This window comes from Macrotis lagotis, chromosome 1 (genome assembly GCF_037893015.1).
Source record: "Macrotis lagotis isolate mMagLag1 chromosome 1, bilby.v1.9.chrom.fasta, whole genome shotgun sequence".
NCBI classification, from domain to species: domain Eukaryota; kingdom Metazoa; phylum Chordata; class Mammalia; order Peramelemorphia; family Peramelidae; genus Macrotis; species Macrotis lagotis.
The window spans coordinates 95,328,511-95,346,957 of record NC_133658.1 but is presented as its reverse complement, the minus strand read 5'-3'; positions in this window follow the sequence as shown (position 1 = coordinate 95,346,957).

Genomic DNA, 18,447 nt, shown 5'->3' with positions numbered 1-18,447 from the left:
AGATGACCACAGCACTCCCCTCTGCCCTGGTGTTGTAAGGAGGAGCTCTGCTCTGCTACATTAGTATGGAAGGTATTGCAACCTGGATCTGAGTGTGGGCAAACAGCAGAGTCCTACCCCTAGGGAGAGCAGAGAAATTTCTGCAGTTCCCCCTGACCCCCTTACCATCTGTGGGCTGTACTCTGGAGGTACAGGCTGGTTTCTCCCAATTCTCACTGCATCTTCTGTGGCAGGTGTTCCTCATTCTACAGTCATTCTGGTATAGCAGAATTCTCTCCCTGCCTCTCTCTAGCTGTCCTGGGACTTTGCTGCAACCAAGGTTTTTTCCAACTCCTGGTCCTGGGGAAACACACCTTTCCCGCAGAACTTCTAAGTTATCTTGGACTGTGAAAATGTATCACTCAATCTCTCTGTGGGTTCTGCCACTCTAAATTATGGCTAGTCATAATTTGTTGGCTTTTTGAGTTTTGGGGGGAAGGAATTTCCTGGAAATGCTGCCTTCATGCCACCATCTTGGCTCCCCCGCCCCCCTCAGCAGTATTTCTGACTGTAATGTAGCCCATGGACTATCATCTTTAATACCTCTATTATAAAGTGAAGCAAAACAAATTCCTGCCATTGTCATGTATAACAAATTCTCAATCTATTCTCCCTAGTCCATTATCTCTCTATCAAAGAGTCTGTACTAAGTAACATCATGGGTCCTCCTAAATTGTGGTTGATGAGAATTTCTAGGTCTTTCAAAGCTTTCTTTTTTTTTAGGTTTTTCAAGGCAATGGGGTTAAGTGGCTTGTACAAGGCCACACAGCTAGGTAATTATTAAGTATCTGAGGCCGGATTTGAACTCAGGTACTCCTGACTCCAGGGCTAGTGCTCTATCCACTATGCCACCTAGCCGCCCCCAAAGCTCTCTTTCTTAACAAGACTTTTATTGTATAAGCTGCTCTGCATCAGTTCCTATAAGTTTTCCCAGGTTTCTCTAAAACAGTGGCAAGGAACCCCCGACCTACTGTTCATATAAGGCCTGCAAAATCATTTGGCCTGGCACTGTCAAGGCAGCCACAAGCAGGACTCAAAATTCAAAAAATTTAGGAGCTTTTTAGGTTAGAATTTTTAAGTTGATACTTTTCTATGGTCTATGAATAATGCTATAAATAACAAATGGCCCTTGGCAGAGAAAAGGTTCCCCAACCCTGCTCTAAAACCATTCTTTTTATAATTTCTTACTACACAATAGCATTCTATCACATTTATATGTCTTAACTTATAAAATGATTCCCCAAATAATGGGCAGTTCTCATTTCCAATTTTTTACCATCACAAAAAGAGCTGCTATAAAGACTTTTGTATATGTGTTTCTTTTCCTACTGTGTCTCTGATGTCTTTGAGGGGTGTAGAAATAATAGTGATAGCTCTGTTAATAGGCACAGTTTGACAGTTTTTTTAAGCACAGTTCTAAATTGTTTTCTAGACTGGCTAGATGAATTCACATTTTCACTATAATGCATTATTCTACCTGTTTTCCCACAGTTCCATAGAATTTTTTCAACTCTGTCATCCTGATGGGTGCAAAATGGAACATCAGCATTATTTTAATTTTCATTTCTCTAGTTATTAGTGATTTAGAGCATTTTTCTTATTGTTTCTTCCTCTGAAAATGCCTATTTATCGATTTGGGAATGGCTCTTATTCTTTAAATGATATTTTTGCTTGTTAACCAATTTGAACAAAATATACTTAATACAAAAATCTAACACTCCTCATCTGTTTCCAAAATTTTACAAATAAAAGACTTATTCTCCTTTATTTGGCACATCTCATAATAGGTCATATGGGAATAAGGATATTTAGAATGACTTCAACCAATGCAAGCCCATAAACTATATTAACCTCCAAAGTTAACATATTTCAAAATTTAGAAAACTCCAAGCATTCAATGAAAGTCGACTCAATGCTTATTAAAGGCATACTGTGTGAGAGAATATTGTGCTAGGTTTTGGGAATACTAAGGAAAAAACCAATCTCTGCCCCTGAGCTTACATTTCACTGAAAGAAAACAGTGGGTACCCAAATAAGTATATACAAAGAATAGCATTTGAAGAGATATGGAATTGTAACTACTGTGCCATGCTCTGATGGAAGCTAAAGATTCTAAGAGGTAAAGAGGCATTCTATACATGGGTGGATCATATATGGGTAGAAGAATTATAAGCCAGTTTGACTCCAGGACAGGTTGCTTCCCTGCCTTTTTCCCTTTTCCTATTTAATGAGAATAACAGATGATGATTTAAATCTTGCACATTATTGAGGGTCAGGTTCAAGTACCATCTTTTCCAGGAAGTCTTCCTATGTATGATAGCACAAAGTGATATGAGCTCTCTCTAAACTCCCCCATATTTAAAAAAAACTTCATGCATCTGTTTTGTCTCCAAGTGCAGTGTTAAACATGATAGCAAAAAATCTAAATTCATTACTAGTTTTTTTATGAAAAAAATAATAAAGCTAAATGATTTTAATATGCTTCCTCTCTCCCAGTCCCCACATTCCCAAGCCTTCATCAATTATCCCTGGTACTATGGCAATAGCCAAAGTGGTTTCCCTGATTCTAATGCTTCCTCTCTTCAATCCAGACTCTATGTAACCACCAAGAAGATATTCCTAAGGCACAAATCTGACCATCTCAGTGCCATGCTCAGGAAGCTGCAATGGCTCTGCTGCCCCTCCTTTGTCTGACCTGATTTACAGACAGATCTCACATGACTTTCCTTCCCACACTCTCAGTCCCATCCAAACAGCCCCACTTATTTTACTGGTGCCCATAATCATTCTCTAGGTCCTACCCCATCCATGTTTTTACCCGAACTGGCCTCAAGTCCCATAGCCTCCTTCAAAGTGGAGGTCACTGGTACATTCTAAAGGAGATCTTTCCAATCCCCTGGGTAGCCAGTGCTCTTCCCTTTTGCACATTCTCAAAGTTTGTTCACCCTCCCCCCCCACACACACACACTAAATAGAGTGGAGGACAAGGATTGTTACCTTTTTGTCTTGGCATCCCCACAATAATGTTGGCTGGATCCAACCTCCCCTTCAACTCCCCTATCCTGTGACTTTCCTTAACCTCTCCTAAAGACTTCTCACATTCTAACTTCTTGATGACATGTCACCCTTCGTAAGTGTAAGGCTTCTTGAGCCTTCTTGAGTACTAGATTTCAGCTCTGTCTTCTTAATTTGTTTTATATAGTGTAGGCTTAATAAGTGTTAAAATATTTTAATCATTATAGCTAACATTTCTATGGTATTTACTATATACAAGGAACAATACTAAGCACTTAATAATTACTATTTCATTTGACCCTGACGACAACCCTGGTGTTATTATTATCCACATTTTACAGGTGAAGAAACTGAGACAACAGTTAAATGACTACGGGTCTCACCACTAGGAAGCATCTGAGTCTGGATTTGAACTCCAGGCCTAGCCTGCTATCCACTTGTACCACCTATTTATGTATGAACATATAATAACTACCCTTAAGGAATTTATAACTAGGCAAATAAAACTAACATTAGCACAGAATGAAAAAAATACCCCAAAAAACAATTAAGAGCAATAATCTGGGGGGGGGGGCTGAAAGAGTACAATAAGTGTTCAGGGGCAGAGATATGCTGGTGAAATTGGAAAAGGTCTCAGTGAAAAGACAGAACTTGGAATTGCTCCTAATGAAAGAGTCAAAATCCTGAGAGACCTGTTAAGGAAAATGCCATCCACATCCAGAGAAAAAACTATGAATTCTGAGTGCATAACAAAGCATACTATGTTCACTTTTTAAAAAACTTTTATTATATTTTTCATTTCTTTCTCATGGTTTTTTAAAATTCCTCTTTTACAACATGACTAATATGGGATTATGTTAAACCCAACTATGTACAACTTTTACCAGTTTGTTCACTGCCATGGGAAGGGGAGAGAAGAGGGAAGGTGGTAGAAAAATGTAGAACTCATAAACAAGTGGACAAATGTTAAAAAACTATTGGAGGGGCTAGGTGGCACAGTGGATAGAGCACCAGCCCTGGAGTCAGGAGTACCTGAGTTCAAATCCAGCCTCAGACACTTAATAATTACCTAGCTGTGTGGCCTTGGGCAAGCCACTTAACCTTATTGCCTAGCAAAAAAAAAAAACAACTACCTTAGCATGTAGCTGAAAAAATTAAATAAAACTTCAATAATGAGAAAAGATTTTTTAAAATTTAAAAGAATAATTTTAAAAATTATCATTTGTTTCTTCCTTTAAAAAAAAGAGAAAGGGGGGGAAGAAAGAGAAGCATGAAAACTTGGTTCATTAAGGACAAATCACACCAAACTAACTTTCTTTTCTTTAAACAAAAAACAGATACACTAAACTGGTAGACAAGGGAAATGTTATAGAAGTGATATATATGATATACTTGAATTTCAGTGAGGCATTTGACAAATCTCCATGATCTAGGTGAAACTGTAGAAATATGGTCTAGATAATAGTACAATTAAGGAGATTGAACAAGTATACTCAAAAAGTATTAATAACAATGTTAAGTTGAAAGTAGGTTTCTGGTGATAGACAGACCACAGAGCTCTGCACTTGGTGCCTTTGCTTCAAAATGTCCTAACTAGTTACCCTTCCTCTAGTCTCTCCATTCTTTAATCTAGCCTTCATATGATGACTCTTCCTATTATTCAGTTCTGATCACATCATTCCTGCTGAAAAATCTGCGGTGGTTTCACCCTGATACATTCCTTGCTTAGCTTAACATATAAGGTCCACCCTAACCCTGTTCCATCTTGCCTTTCCAGCCTTATCTTACCCTGTTCTCCTTTACATCCTCCACACTTGAATCAAATTAACTCTTCCCAACTTTACATTCCCATCTTGACCTGGTGTATTAACAAGATAGTACAGAAAATTGGGCAGGATTTGGATGATGGGGATCTGGATTCAAATTCTAGCTTTGCCTCTTTAATTCCTTTAGATTTTTATTCTCTCATCTGCAAAAAGCTGGGATTGGCCTAACTGACCTCCAAGTTTTCCTCCATCTCCAAACCCATGATCCTATGATCCATCTCCATACTTCTTCACACTATCTCTACTGCCTAGAATAGACTCTTTCTTCTCCACTAGGTACACCAGTCATAAGCCAAGACTTGGCTCAAGTACCACCTGCTTCCTTGAAGTCTTAGCTCATCCCTGCAGTCAAAAATGAGATCTTTCTCAAATTTGTTGTACTACTTTATCTGAACAGTTCTTTTGCATCTATCACCTTGACCTAGAATTATCTCTTTACAAATCTTAATCCCTGTTAGATTGTAAACAATTCAAGGATAGGTATTAGACTTGTGAAGGTTAAAATGAGAGAAGAGTCCAAGTGGCACACTTTGGCCAAGATACCAAGTAGCTTACCCAGGGAACAACCTCATGAATCAACAAAAGAGAAGATTAATCACTAATGCACTAACCCAGCATCCTCTTCCTCACCAGCCCCCATATTATGACATGGCACACAACCTGAAGGAGCAGTTAGTTATTACTTTAGGATCTATTCAACAATATCCTTTTTCCTGCTACCATCTCTTTTCACGGCATCCTGCCGTGATCCTCATCCCAATATTCTGTGGCAACAAAGGGCAGAACTGAACTGGGTCCACTCATTTCCAGAGGACATCAAGGTGTAACTAGGCAGAGATCTAAAATTTAGCAACATTTAGACAAAGAACTAAAGAACAGAGAGGCAGTACACCAGCACACAGAAGGGACTACATTGCTATGAATGAAAAGGAACAGGCATCTAGCTAGGCCAGAATGGTCACTGTAAAGTTCCTTGAGTCAAGGACTGAGGCTGGTATTAAGGGAATTCCACAATGTAGGTGGGGTCTGAAACAACTTTGATATTTAAACTCTGATGCATCTTCTATAAATTACAGGAGTTGGAAAATGAGCAATAAACAAATATAAAGGAAGGAAAAATCTGAAATTTCCAAAGATCCTGAAGGGAAGATAATTAGGCTAAGAACTGAAAGCACAGATAAATCAAAAAAAAAAAAAAAGAAAAATATTTTTTGAAAGGGAAGATGATCACAGAGATATCTAAAAAAGAACAAACAACTATAAATATTGCAAGATAAAGGAAATTGAATCAACATTCTTTTAGGATTCTTTACATCACCAAGAGAACATGGAAAGATAGGATGTTCCATTGTGATTCAAAAGAAAAATAAGAATCTTGAGAGAACTTGAAAGGAAACCCAAAGGTTTATACAGAAGTAATTAAAAGAAGAGAAGGACTTGAACATTCTCTTGTAGGAAAGGATAGAGTTCTTGAGCAAACAAATTGTAGGGGAAAAATGGATAATTTTGATTACATAAAATTTAAGTTTGTGCACAAGTAAAACCATTCAGTTAAAATTAGGAGAGAAAGAGAGGTTTCAGTGAGAGAGGAGGGAAATCTTTGCAAATCTCTGATTAGAAGCTAATTTCTAAGATATATAAAGAACTTAATCAAATGATAATCATTCCCCAATTGATAACTGCTCTAAGATATGAAGAGATAGAACTATGAACTGGTCCAACCATTCTGTCAAACAATCTGAAACTATACCCAAAGTCCTTTTAAACTGTGCAAACCCTTTAACCCAGTGATAACCCTTCTGGGTATATACCTAAAGAAATCAAAGAAAGAACAAGAGGGTCTATTTAGGGTAGATGTTTTTGTGGTGACAAAGAACCAAAGAGGGTAAGTATGAACAAGTTATGGTCAGTGGTAAAAGGAACTATTGTGTTCTAAGAACTGATGAAAGAATTATCAGAGAAACCTGAGAAAACTTGTATGAACTGATGACAGTGAAGCAACCAGAACAATGAGAACTATTTGTACAATAATAAATAACAATATTGTAAATATAATCAATTTTGACAGACTTGGGAACTCTGATGAACACAAAACAATCAACCACAGTTCCAGAAGACTCATGATGAAACATATCAGTCACCTTTAGATAGAAAACTGATGGGCTCAAGAATGCAATTGAATGTTTATGTGTTATTAGCTTTGCTTGATTTTTGTGTGTTTGATTCAGGTTTTTTCCTGAGAAAATTTGAACCTGAAAATAAAATAAAATTGAGCTTTCAAAATAAAAATAATTTTTAAAAAATATTATGTGATAAAATTGTATTCCCTGATACCTTAGCCTTGTAACAACATGCTTCAATTAATCAGTCATAGGTTTTAGAATAAGTGTGAAAAAATTCTTGATTAGCTAGCACAATATTGCACAAGAGCACTTGGACTCACTAGGGAAACTTCAGAAAATCCTGTTCACATGTATAAAATCAGAGAATTCCTTCAGAACCCAAGAGACTAAAGAATGAGTAGGGAGCACTGACTTTTCCACCTAAACTTCTTCAGAGGAAAGATTGTCTTGATTTTCTGTGTAACCTTGGGTACCTTGCATATAGTAAGATATTAATACAGACTTAATCATTCCCTTTTATTAATTCAGAATGAAATATGCAGAACCACAGAAATAATATAAACTACAACACTGTAAATGGAAAGAATAAAAATAAAGAAACAATTCTATGTAATAATAATGATCAAGTCAGTATTGGAGAAGAGTTGAGAAAAAGTACTTTCCTCCCTTTCTTGAAGAGATGGAAGACTACAATTATGAGATTTGATATATACTATCAAAACATAGCAGAAGAGTGGGTTAGTGTTTTGTTTGCTTGTTTGTTTATTCTTGAGCCAATTTTTTTCTTTTTAAATTCATGCTACAAGAAATGACTCAATGGTGTGGGTTGAAGAGGAGAGGATATATTCAGAAGTCAAGTATTGATAAAAAACAGAAAGCATACATTAAAAATAGATAAGCCTCAGCCTTGTAAGAACATGCCTCCATCAATCTATCAATCACAGGCTTTAGACTAAGAATGAAATTCTTAAATACATTAAATATATTTGATATAGAGAGTAGTGTTTCTTTTAATAGTGATTTACTTTTTGGTATTATTGTTTCTACTTATATTTGTTTCTCATTTGGTTTATTTTTACATATTGTTACTTTTCAGATACTTGACCATTTATATTGGTTGTTAAAAATTAAAAATATTTTTAAAAATAATTTTAAAAAATAATTTATATTGTGCATACATTATATATTATATTTATATTCTTGTGTGTCTGTGTGTATAGTATATGCGTATGTGTGTGCGTGGTACATATATATTTACATGTATATATTTTGCATACATGGTACATATGTACATGTGTGTGTATGAATTGAGAAAGAATGGAAATGAGTTTTCAAACTAAGAAGATACATCTGCTTTTCTGCAAATGTCTATATCCACTTAGAAGTTTAATATACAGACTAACTCAACAGTAGTAGTAATAATAATAAGGGAACTTTTCAGTTACAAGTCACCATATATTTCTTTCACCACAGTTTTCTTCCAGGCAATTCCCTGCCCTGAAGAAATTATGGATCAGCCCATACTATAAGAATAGGGAAAAATGAATATGAACATACATATATATGTTGTGTTTACATGTATAAATATATATATGTATATAATGTGACTGAAGTGCTGAGGGGATGAAAGAAAAGTTTGGGAAGAAGAATCTGAAAGAACAAAGTGCTAGTGGGAAAGAGAAAAGGGTGTATATGCAGTCTTGTCAGTTTTCTGTTCAGGGATATCCACTTCTTTTCATTTTTCTAGACTGAAGAAGCCAACATTAAATAAAGAATTGAAACGCACAATTAATAGTCTCAGTCTTTTAGTTACAATGCCATTCTAATCCTTCTGGATTCCTATAAGGTGTTCAAACAGTCATTAAAAACCACATAAAGCTGCAAAAAAAAGTTCCAAAAACTTTTGGGATACTCTGTTATATGTCCAACACTTTACAAAAATGAAAACACTATATAAATGCTAACTGCTACTATTATTATACAGGGAAGGCATAAGTAGAACATCGGTTCAAGAGCTAATACTGTGTATTATTTCAATTCCCTAGCACAATGTCTCGTATGCATAAACCTTGTAATAAATATTTATTGTTGCTGTTATCTTTATGGCCTAGTAGCAATTTACCAGAAAAAAAGTCTAACTGAACATTCATTTTAACTTTAATGTGAATTAAATGTGATATGCTTTATATAAATCCTAATTTAGGCTTTACCCCCATTTACTACACATTTTAAGAAGAAAGTTGATAAAGAAAACACTGACAAAAAGTCAACCAAAACAGTTAATGTTCTCCTAGAAAAAAAGGGAATCTATGAAGTGGAAGAGAGAATAAATTATTTTTAAAATGGGAAGAACAACTAGAATGGATGTTACAAAAAGGGAGAATTTGATTCTAATAATAAGAGAATTCCAAAACTGGAATGAAATGACTTGTTAGTCTGTAACTCCATATACTGGTAGGATATTTAATTAGAAGAGGGGATGGTTTTCCCTTAGGATTGCTAGAGAAGGATTCTGCACTCCTGAATGAGAAGTTGGGCTAGAGAGTCTATAATGACCCTTCCAACTCTAAACTTTTTTGCATACATATAGTTCTTTTCTCCTTGAGGACATAAATTTCTCTAAGAACTCACACAGTGTATATATTGGACACCTACATGCCTATCAGCACTACCTATATATTTATCGGATTCCTCTTTGATTCCTTAATTTGTATCTTTTTCAAAACCCTTACAATTTCCAATAGATTCTTCATAGGAGGCCTTAGGCTTTAAAACACAAAAAAACAGCAACAGCCAAGATACTGCAAGATAATTAGAGGTCTTTTTGCTAGTCCACTGTTTACTTTTGCTTCAATGTTCTGTCCATCATTAATGGCATCTCACCTGACTATGTAATTAGACTTCAAGGCCATTGAACAGCTTTAATATTGTTTCAAAGCTTTTGTAACACATATGAAGGAAGAATAGATACACACACACACACACACACACACACACACACAAACACACACACTCCTTTCAGAGCAGCACAACTTAACATTTTCTTGTTATAATTCAATATTGTTGCTGCAGGTAAGCACACCCATAGTCTCATTTAACAGACATGAAGAAGTCAAGCTCCATTGTTCAATGTCACAGCCAGCCAGCCCTGCATGATCAAGCTTTATTCTTTTATGGCTTCATTATGAAGATGATGCCTTTCAACTGTGGTGACTAAACCTGTTCAACTAGAAAACAAGAAATTTATAGAATCTTTAAAAGAGTAATACTGAGCAGTTTAAATGTAAAACCTACAATTAAATTCCAAAACTAAGCATTTCACCCCCCCAAGAAAATGCTAAACAGTTCTCCAGCAACATTCCTGATTTACATACCCCAAAGAAGATAGCATTTATATACATACTTGCTGTTGTGATTTTTTAATAGTAATTTCTTCAAGCATTCAATAGCCCTTACAAGGCAGGGTAATATTAACCCAAATGTTGCAAAAATATTAATAAATTGCCCCTTAGCACACTAGCAATGGGAGCTATATTTTTTTTCCTTTTCAAAGAGCCTCTTTTGCCACATGGACTGCTCTGAGAGTAAAATACTTAAGAACAGTTCAAGGGTAACAATGAATATGCCATTAGATTATTATACAAGTGAACAAGGCACCAACAGCTGATGGATGCTAAAGGAATCTATTTATTCATAGACCTCATTCTCTAAAGAGCGCAGATCTCTCCAGATAGATTCTTCAAAGAAGATTCTTAAGCCCTACATATAACCACATGGGGAAAAGGCAAGTAGAAGAAAAGGGTTACTCTTAGATAAGGGTTACAATTATGGACAAGGACAAATATTTCTAAACTATAAAGATTTTAGATGATAATCAATTATTAGAAAGTACAAATACTGTTCTTGTGAAAGTATATTTCCTCCCCTCCTACCCTGTAACCCTCATCATGAAAAGTTTAACATCATGGTAGATTTTTCATTTATAAAATCTAGGCAATGGGCTAGACATTTTCTTCATTCTCTGAGCTAAGAAAAGACACTATAAATAATCTACCAAAGGTATAAAGGTAAAATAAAGGAAACTGCATCAAATATACACAAAGGGCAGAATTCAACCTAATAAATAAGTCATGGGAGGAACTCCAGAAGGAATCAAATATGATGCCAGCCCTCCACAGTGTAGAGATCAAACTATTGACTGCTATGGTCCTGGTGTTGAAGAGTAACAGAATCATTTGAAAATAAAGAGTAGTTGGAATCAATAAACCAAGGACAAGTCTGGGTCTTTTTTTCATGAATGCAAAAGAAATGCTATGAGGAATAAAACCAGGGTATCTTGAATAAGATTAGGCAAGTAAAGAAAGCAGAGTCATATCAGTCTTAATAGTATGTCATTTTCTAAGTTTGAAATATTTTAGTGGAAAATGAATATCTTTCAAGCACTGTAATTTTTTACAAGTTAACTAATAATTCATTCCAGTGGTACTGACTGTATCTAAAACCAACTCTTCTTTATTTTCTAATTGTCCTGTTATTCATCAACATTCTCACCTCAAAAAGAACACTGTTCACAAGCAGTATTGGGCATACATGTATAATTTAGTGAAAAATCATAGCACTATCGCAAAAATAACTCAAACAATATACTTTACAATATATAACTTGTTAGTTCTTTCTTCATAAACAAAAAATTACATTTATATTTACTAGAATGAATTACCCTTCCATATGGAAAAGCTACCCTTCCTCTGTTCTCATTTGAAGCATTCCCTTTGTAGATATGCTTGTGCATAGTAGGAGTTTCCACTAAGGAATGAACCTATGAGTGGAAATGATCTCAGATAAAGGGCAATTTCTTGAAGGTTTTGAGTGCTTCCTAGTGTCAAGCTCCGATGGCTAATCTGAGGACTAACCTCTCTGAGCTCCATCACCAAGTGGGCTGGAGGGGGGGATTATTTTAGTCATATATCGTCTTACAGTCATGGAGGCATGTAATAACCTATATCTAGAGAAGGGAAGACTCAACCTGATAATATCACAGGTCTTAGAAGTATGGAAGGAGATTAAGGACCAGAGAATGTATGATATTGCAAAAGAGCCCTGAAGATCACCCAGAGATAAGGAAAGTTGGGTCCATCAAGGCAGTGACTTGCCCAAAGTCATACAAAATTGGAGATCTCTATTTCTCATTAATACTATCACAGGGGAGTTTCAATTTTCTACCTTCCTCTGTTTTTCACTTTTAATTTCTTCATATGGAAAATGACAACAAGAAAACTTCAAGGGTCACTTCAAGTTCTAGATCTATGATGCCATAAACTTTCCCATGGTGGATTAACTGCTCTAGGTTAAGAGAAGAAGATGAAAAAATGGATTGGGTAGAAGTTATATCAGAAAAAAGTTGTAAACTGCAAACCTATGTCAAATTGTTTTCTGTCAAGGATGGGGGAGGGAAGGGAAGGAGGGAGAAAAATGTAAAACTCAGAACTCAGAGCCTAGGACTCCAGGGTCAAAATTAAGTTTCTTAGCAGAAAAGAATTTTCTTTGCCATTCTGTCTCTTCACTCTGAGAACCAATATAAAATTAGATCCTGTTTAAAAGTAGAATAATCTTTTGCTTTTACCATTACATTAGGGTACATGGTCACATAAAACTCCAAATTGTATTCTCATGAACACCAATCCAACACAAGATTTATGATACCTATGACGTATACCATGTTAAGTACTGAGGATACAAAGATAACACTATAAAGCTTTCCTACATTCAAAGACCTTATATTTCATTGTTGTTGTATTCACAACAAAAAAAGCATAATAGGTATATTCTGCTCATTCTGAAGATTTGTTTGAATAATTATTATATTTTTCCATCAGCCAATGAGTATTTATTATTAAGGGCTTTGCTGGGGATCCAAAGAAAAAGCAAAAATATTTCTTGTTCTTAAGGAACTTACTTTTAAAATTTTTAATATTTAATTTTTCCCAATCACATAACCCTTTGCCTTTTACAATTCTGAGTGCAAATTATCTCCCATCCTTCTCCCCTATCCCCTCATTGGGAAGACAAGTAAGCTGATAAAGGTTATACATTTGTAGCCATCAAAACATATTTCCATATTAGTAATGTTGAGGAAGAAAAAAAGAAAAATAAAGAAAAGTATAAAAAAAATGCTTTAATCTGCATTAAAATTCCATCAGTTCTTTCTTTGAAGGTGAATAACATTTTTCATCATAGCATGGATCTTTGTTTTACTGAGAATAACTAAGTCATTCACAGTTGAACTATGACATTGCTTTTACTATATACAATGTTTTCCTGGTTCTGATAATTTCATTTTGCATCAGTCCATGTAAGTCTTTCCAGGTTTTTCTAAAAGCATGTGCTCATCATTTATTATAGCACAATGATATTCTTTTTTTTAATTTATTTTTTATTCTCATTTTGTACAAATTTTTTTACATTAATAAAATATACTTGTTTACAAGTAGACAAAATACCCCTCCCACCATGAATATAGATAGACATGCTTGGGCAAAAAAAGTAAAAGGGAGAGAAAAAAAATTAAAATAAAAAAATAGTAATAATTATAGGTATGGCCAGGTGGCACAATGGAGGAAGCACCAGCCCAGGAGGACGAGCACCCAAGTCCATATCCAGCCTCGTAAACCTAGTAATCACCCAGCCATGTGACATGCAAGCCACCCGATCCCCACTGCCCTGCAAAAACCAAAAAGAAGAAAAAAAAAAGAAGACCCAAAATAAAATAAAATAGTAATAATAGTAGGGGTGGCTGGGTGGCAGACAGAGCATTGGCCCTTGAGCCAGGAGCACCTGGGTCCGAATCCGGCCCCAGACACCCAAAGATCACCCTGCTATGCGGCCCCAGGCAGGCCACCCAGCACCACTTGCCCTGCACCCTCCCCCGAATAATAATAACAAAAAATGTGCTTCAGTCTTTGTTCCAACACCATCAACTCTGTCGTGGGTGGATCATATTCTTTATAAGTCCATCACAAAAGTTACTTCCATATTTTTCCAACGTTGCCATTGCTGATCACAACTCCCTCCTTTCTTATTTCTCCACTACCATGTACTATATTTTCTCTCTCCTTTCACTCTGACTCTGCTGTAGGGTTGTTGACTGGTGCAGCAGACAGATCCCTGGCCCTGGGGCCAAGAAGCCCTGAGCCCCCATACCACCCCTTAGGCCCAGAATCCACCTGGCCCTGTGGTCCTGGGCAGGCCTTCCAATCCCAGCTCCTTGCAAGAAGTAAAAAAAAGAAAATGTGTTATATCTGACCACTGTCCCCCCATGGTCCATCCTCTCCTCCTTTATTCACCTCCCCACCCCTTCCCCCTGCTCCCCCCCCCCGCTTCTTACTCCAGTTGTCTATACCCCATTGAGTATATTTGCTGTTTCCTCTCCTAGCCATCTCTGATGAGAGCAAAGGTTCCCTCATTCCCCCTTGCCTCCCCCCTTCCATATCATTGCAATAGCTCATTGTAATAAAAAAAAAACTTATTATGTAAAATATCTTGGACTATTCCCCCTCTCCTTTTTCTTTCTCCCATTACATTTCCCTTTTTTTTCCTATTGACTCCATTTTTACACCATATTTTATCTTCAAATTCAGCTTTCTCCTGTGCTTCAACTATAAAGCTCCCTCTACCTGCTCTATTAACTGAGATGGTTCATATGAATATTATCAGTATCATTTTTCTATACATGCAGTTCATCCTCATTAAGTCCCTCATATTTCCCCCCTCTCCTCCAATCTCTATGCTTCACCTGAGTCCTGTATCTGAAGATCAAACCTTCTGTTCAGCTCTGGCCATTCCAAAAGGAACCTTTGAAATTCCTCTGGTTCATTGAAAGTCCATCTTTTTCCCTGGAAGAGGACATTCAGCCTTGCTGGGTAGTTCATTCTTGGCTGCATTCTAAGCTCTTTTGCCTTCCAGTATATTGTATTCCAAGCCCTACGAGCTTCCACTGTAGTTGCTGCTAAATCCTGTGTGATCCTGACTGCAGCTCCACGATATTTGAACTGTGTCCTTCTGGCTGCTTGTAATATTTTCACTTTGACTTGGGAGTTCTGGAACTTGGCTATAATATTCCTGAGGGTTGGTTTTTGGGGATCTCTTTCTCAGGGGGATCGGTGGATTCTCTCCATTTCTATTTTGCCCTCTGCTTCTAGAATATCAGGGCAATTTTCCTGTAGTAATTCTTTGAAAATGATGTCAAGGCTCTTTTCCTGATCATGACTTTCAGGTATTCCAATAAATTTTCAAATTATCTTTCCTAAGTCTGTTTTCCATATCAGTTGTTTTTTCAGTGAGATATTTCACATTTTCTTCTAATTTTTCATTTTTTTGGTTTTGAAGTATTGATTCTTGATTTCTGGTAAATTCATCAATCTCCCTGAATTCTATTCTTTGTCTGAAGGATTTGTTCTCCTCAGAGAGTTTTCTTATCTCTTTTTCCATCTGGCCAATTTTGCTTTTTAAAGCATTCTTCTCCTCAATAACTTTTTGAACTGTTTTATCCATTTGACCTAAGCTGTTTTTTAGCATGCTATTTTCTTCAGCATTGTTTTTGGATTTCCTTGACTAAGCTGCTGACTTCATTTTCATGTTTTTCCTGCATCTCTCTCCTTTCTTTTCCCAGTTTTTCTTCCAAATCCCTCATTTGATTTTCAAAGTCTTTTTTGAGCTCTATCATAGCCTGAGCCCAATTTCTGTTTTTTCTTGGAGTCTTTAGATGCAGGAGCTTGTGCTTCCTCATCTTCAGACTGAGTATTTTGATACTTCTTTGTCTCAATTGCAAAATATTTCTCAATGGTCTTCCTCTTATTTCTCTGCTTGCTCATTTTCCCAGCCTGAGCCTGGTTTTGGAGTGCTTCCTGAGCTTTTGGGACACTCCCACAAGGGTCTCAGTGTGTGAGGTTCTGTCCTTCCTCCTGGTCTGTGAATGACCATAAGCTCCTCCCTCTGCCACGGGGCTGAGGTGGGGGGGGGGGGCCCTGCTGTTCTATGGGGGGGCCTAGACTGAGATCAGGATCTGAATGTGGTCAGAGCCCCAGAGTCCTGTTCCAGGGGCAGAGGACAGAGCTCTGCAGTCTCTCTTCACTCCCCTCCCTCAGCTCAATGGGCTCATGCCCTGGAGGCTCCTGCTTACCAGCTCCACGTGCTTCTGTCTCCTGGATCAGGGCTGCGGAAAGACCAAGCTGCTAGCTGTGTGCCCTGAGGGCTGGGCTCCACATGCTCACTCTGGCAGAGGTCCCCCACTGTTACCCCACTTTGTGCCCGGTGCTCCCTGGGGTGCAACTCAGGAGACTCCCCCACTGCTGTGAGCCGTAGCTCCCAGCGCCCTAGGGCTGCCTCCGGGAGGCTGAAGTTCTTTGGCTCTGGCAGGCCGCCCCTCCGACCCTGGGGAGCAGAGCCTTTCTGCTCTTTTCCAGGTTACCTTGAATAGAACTGCTTCACTGGGTCCCTTTGTGGGTTCTGTCTCTCGAAAGTTTAGTTAGAGTCCTTAGTTTATGAGTTTTTATCAGAGAGCTCCTAAGACTCCATCCCTTCATGTCGCCATCTTGGCTCCACCCCCCCCCCCCAGACCCACAATGATATTCTATGGTAATCATATGCCACAACTTCTTTAGCCATTCCCCAACTGATTGGCAACTGTTCAATTTCCAATTCTTTTGCCACCACAAAAAGAGCTGCTATAAATATGTTTGTACATAATTTTTTGGGAAACAGAACAAGTAGTAGTACTGCTGGTCAAAGAGTATACACAGTTTTATAGCCCTTTAAGCATAGTTCCAAATTGCTCTCTAAAATAGTTGAATCAGTTCACAATTCTACCAAAAATGCATTAGTGTCCCAATTTTCCCAACATCCCCTCCAACATTTGTCATTTTCCCTTTCTGTCATATTAGTCCATCTAATATGTTTTAATTTACATTTCTATAATCAATAGTGATTTAAAGTATTTTTCACGTAAGTATAGATAGATTTGATTTCTTATCTGAAAATCCTTTGACTATCAATTGGAGGATAACTCAGATTATTATAAATTCGACTGTATATATTTGAAGCCTCTCTCTCTCCCTCTCTCTCTCTCTCTCTCTCTCTCTCTCTCTCTCTCTATATATATATATATATATGTGTGTGTGTGTGTGTGTGTGTGTGTGTGTGTGTGTGTGTGTCTAAGTTCTCTTTATATTTGAGAGATAAGGCCTTTATCAGAGAAACTTGATGAAAAATTTTTTCTCAGTTTGCTGTTTTTCTTCCAAGCTCACGTATATTGGTTTTGTTTGCACTGAACATTTTTAATGTAATATAAGCAAAATAATCCATTTTACATCATAAAATGCTATCTCATATTTGGTTTGATATTTGGTAATATAATCTTCCCTTATCTGGAGATCTGACAGCTAACCTATTTCATGTTCCCCTGATTTCCTTATAGTATCACCTTCTATGTTCAAAACCCATTTTGACCTTTTTTTGGGTATATGGTGTGAGATATTGTTTTAAATCTGGTTTTTGCCAAATTATAAGACTATTTTTTTTAAAAACTTCATTACCTTGTTATTGTGTGATTTTTGTAAATAAAAAACTAAAGTTTTTGAAAAACAAAAGAAGGTTCAATAAGAACTCAAGGTACAAAAATTTTGAGTTCAAATCCTACTTGTGTGACATTTGGCAAGTCATAATCTACCTGAGTCTATTCCTTTATCTGTAAAATGACAGCATTGAGCTAAATTGCTTCAGATCAAATGAGATCATTCTGGTTGTGAAGTAGATTTCCCAACATCAAGTAGAAAAGTAAGTGGGGAGTGAGGGGAGCTTCAAAGTCACATGATCATATAATGAATTTTTTCAGTAATACCTGAAGAATAAACCAGGTGAGATTAGGGATATGGCATAGTAGTCAGGAAAAAAGCATTGGTTCCAATGTCTAAAATAAATTAAAACTAAGAACAGTAAAATTTTAAGAAAAACTAATTACATAAGTATAAATTCAAAATAATCTATCATATTCATTATCTGCATTATAACTATAATGTTTTGAATGCTAGCACATCTAACTTCAACAATTGGCTGGAAAATGTTCTCTTAAAGGTTATCAATAATACTTTAATTGCAAAATTTGAGGGTCTTTTTGGCATTACCATATTTCTCGAGTTCTCTATAGTTTTTGATACTGTTGGCCAGGCCCCCCTTCCTGGATACCATCTCTAGAGTTTTATATTTAAACTTCTGGATAAAATTATTATAATTGGTATTGATGGCATTTCTATTGTACATTTCTCATTTTTTCTTTTCAATTACTTATTTAAATAGGCCAGGGGTCAATCATTCTAATTGCACTCCATATGCATTATTACTTTTTTTTAAAAAATCCAACTTTGATTGTAGCATTGATGAATCAATGGTTT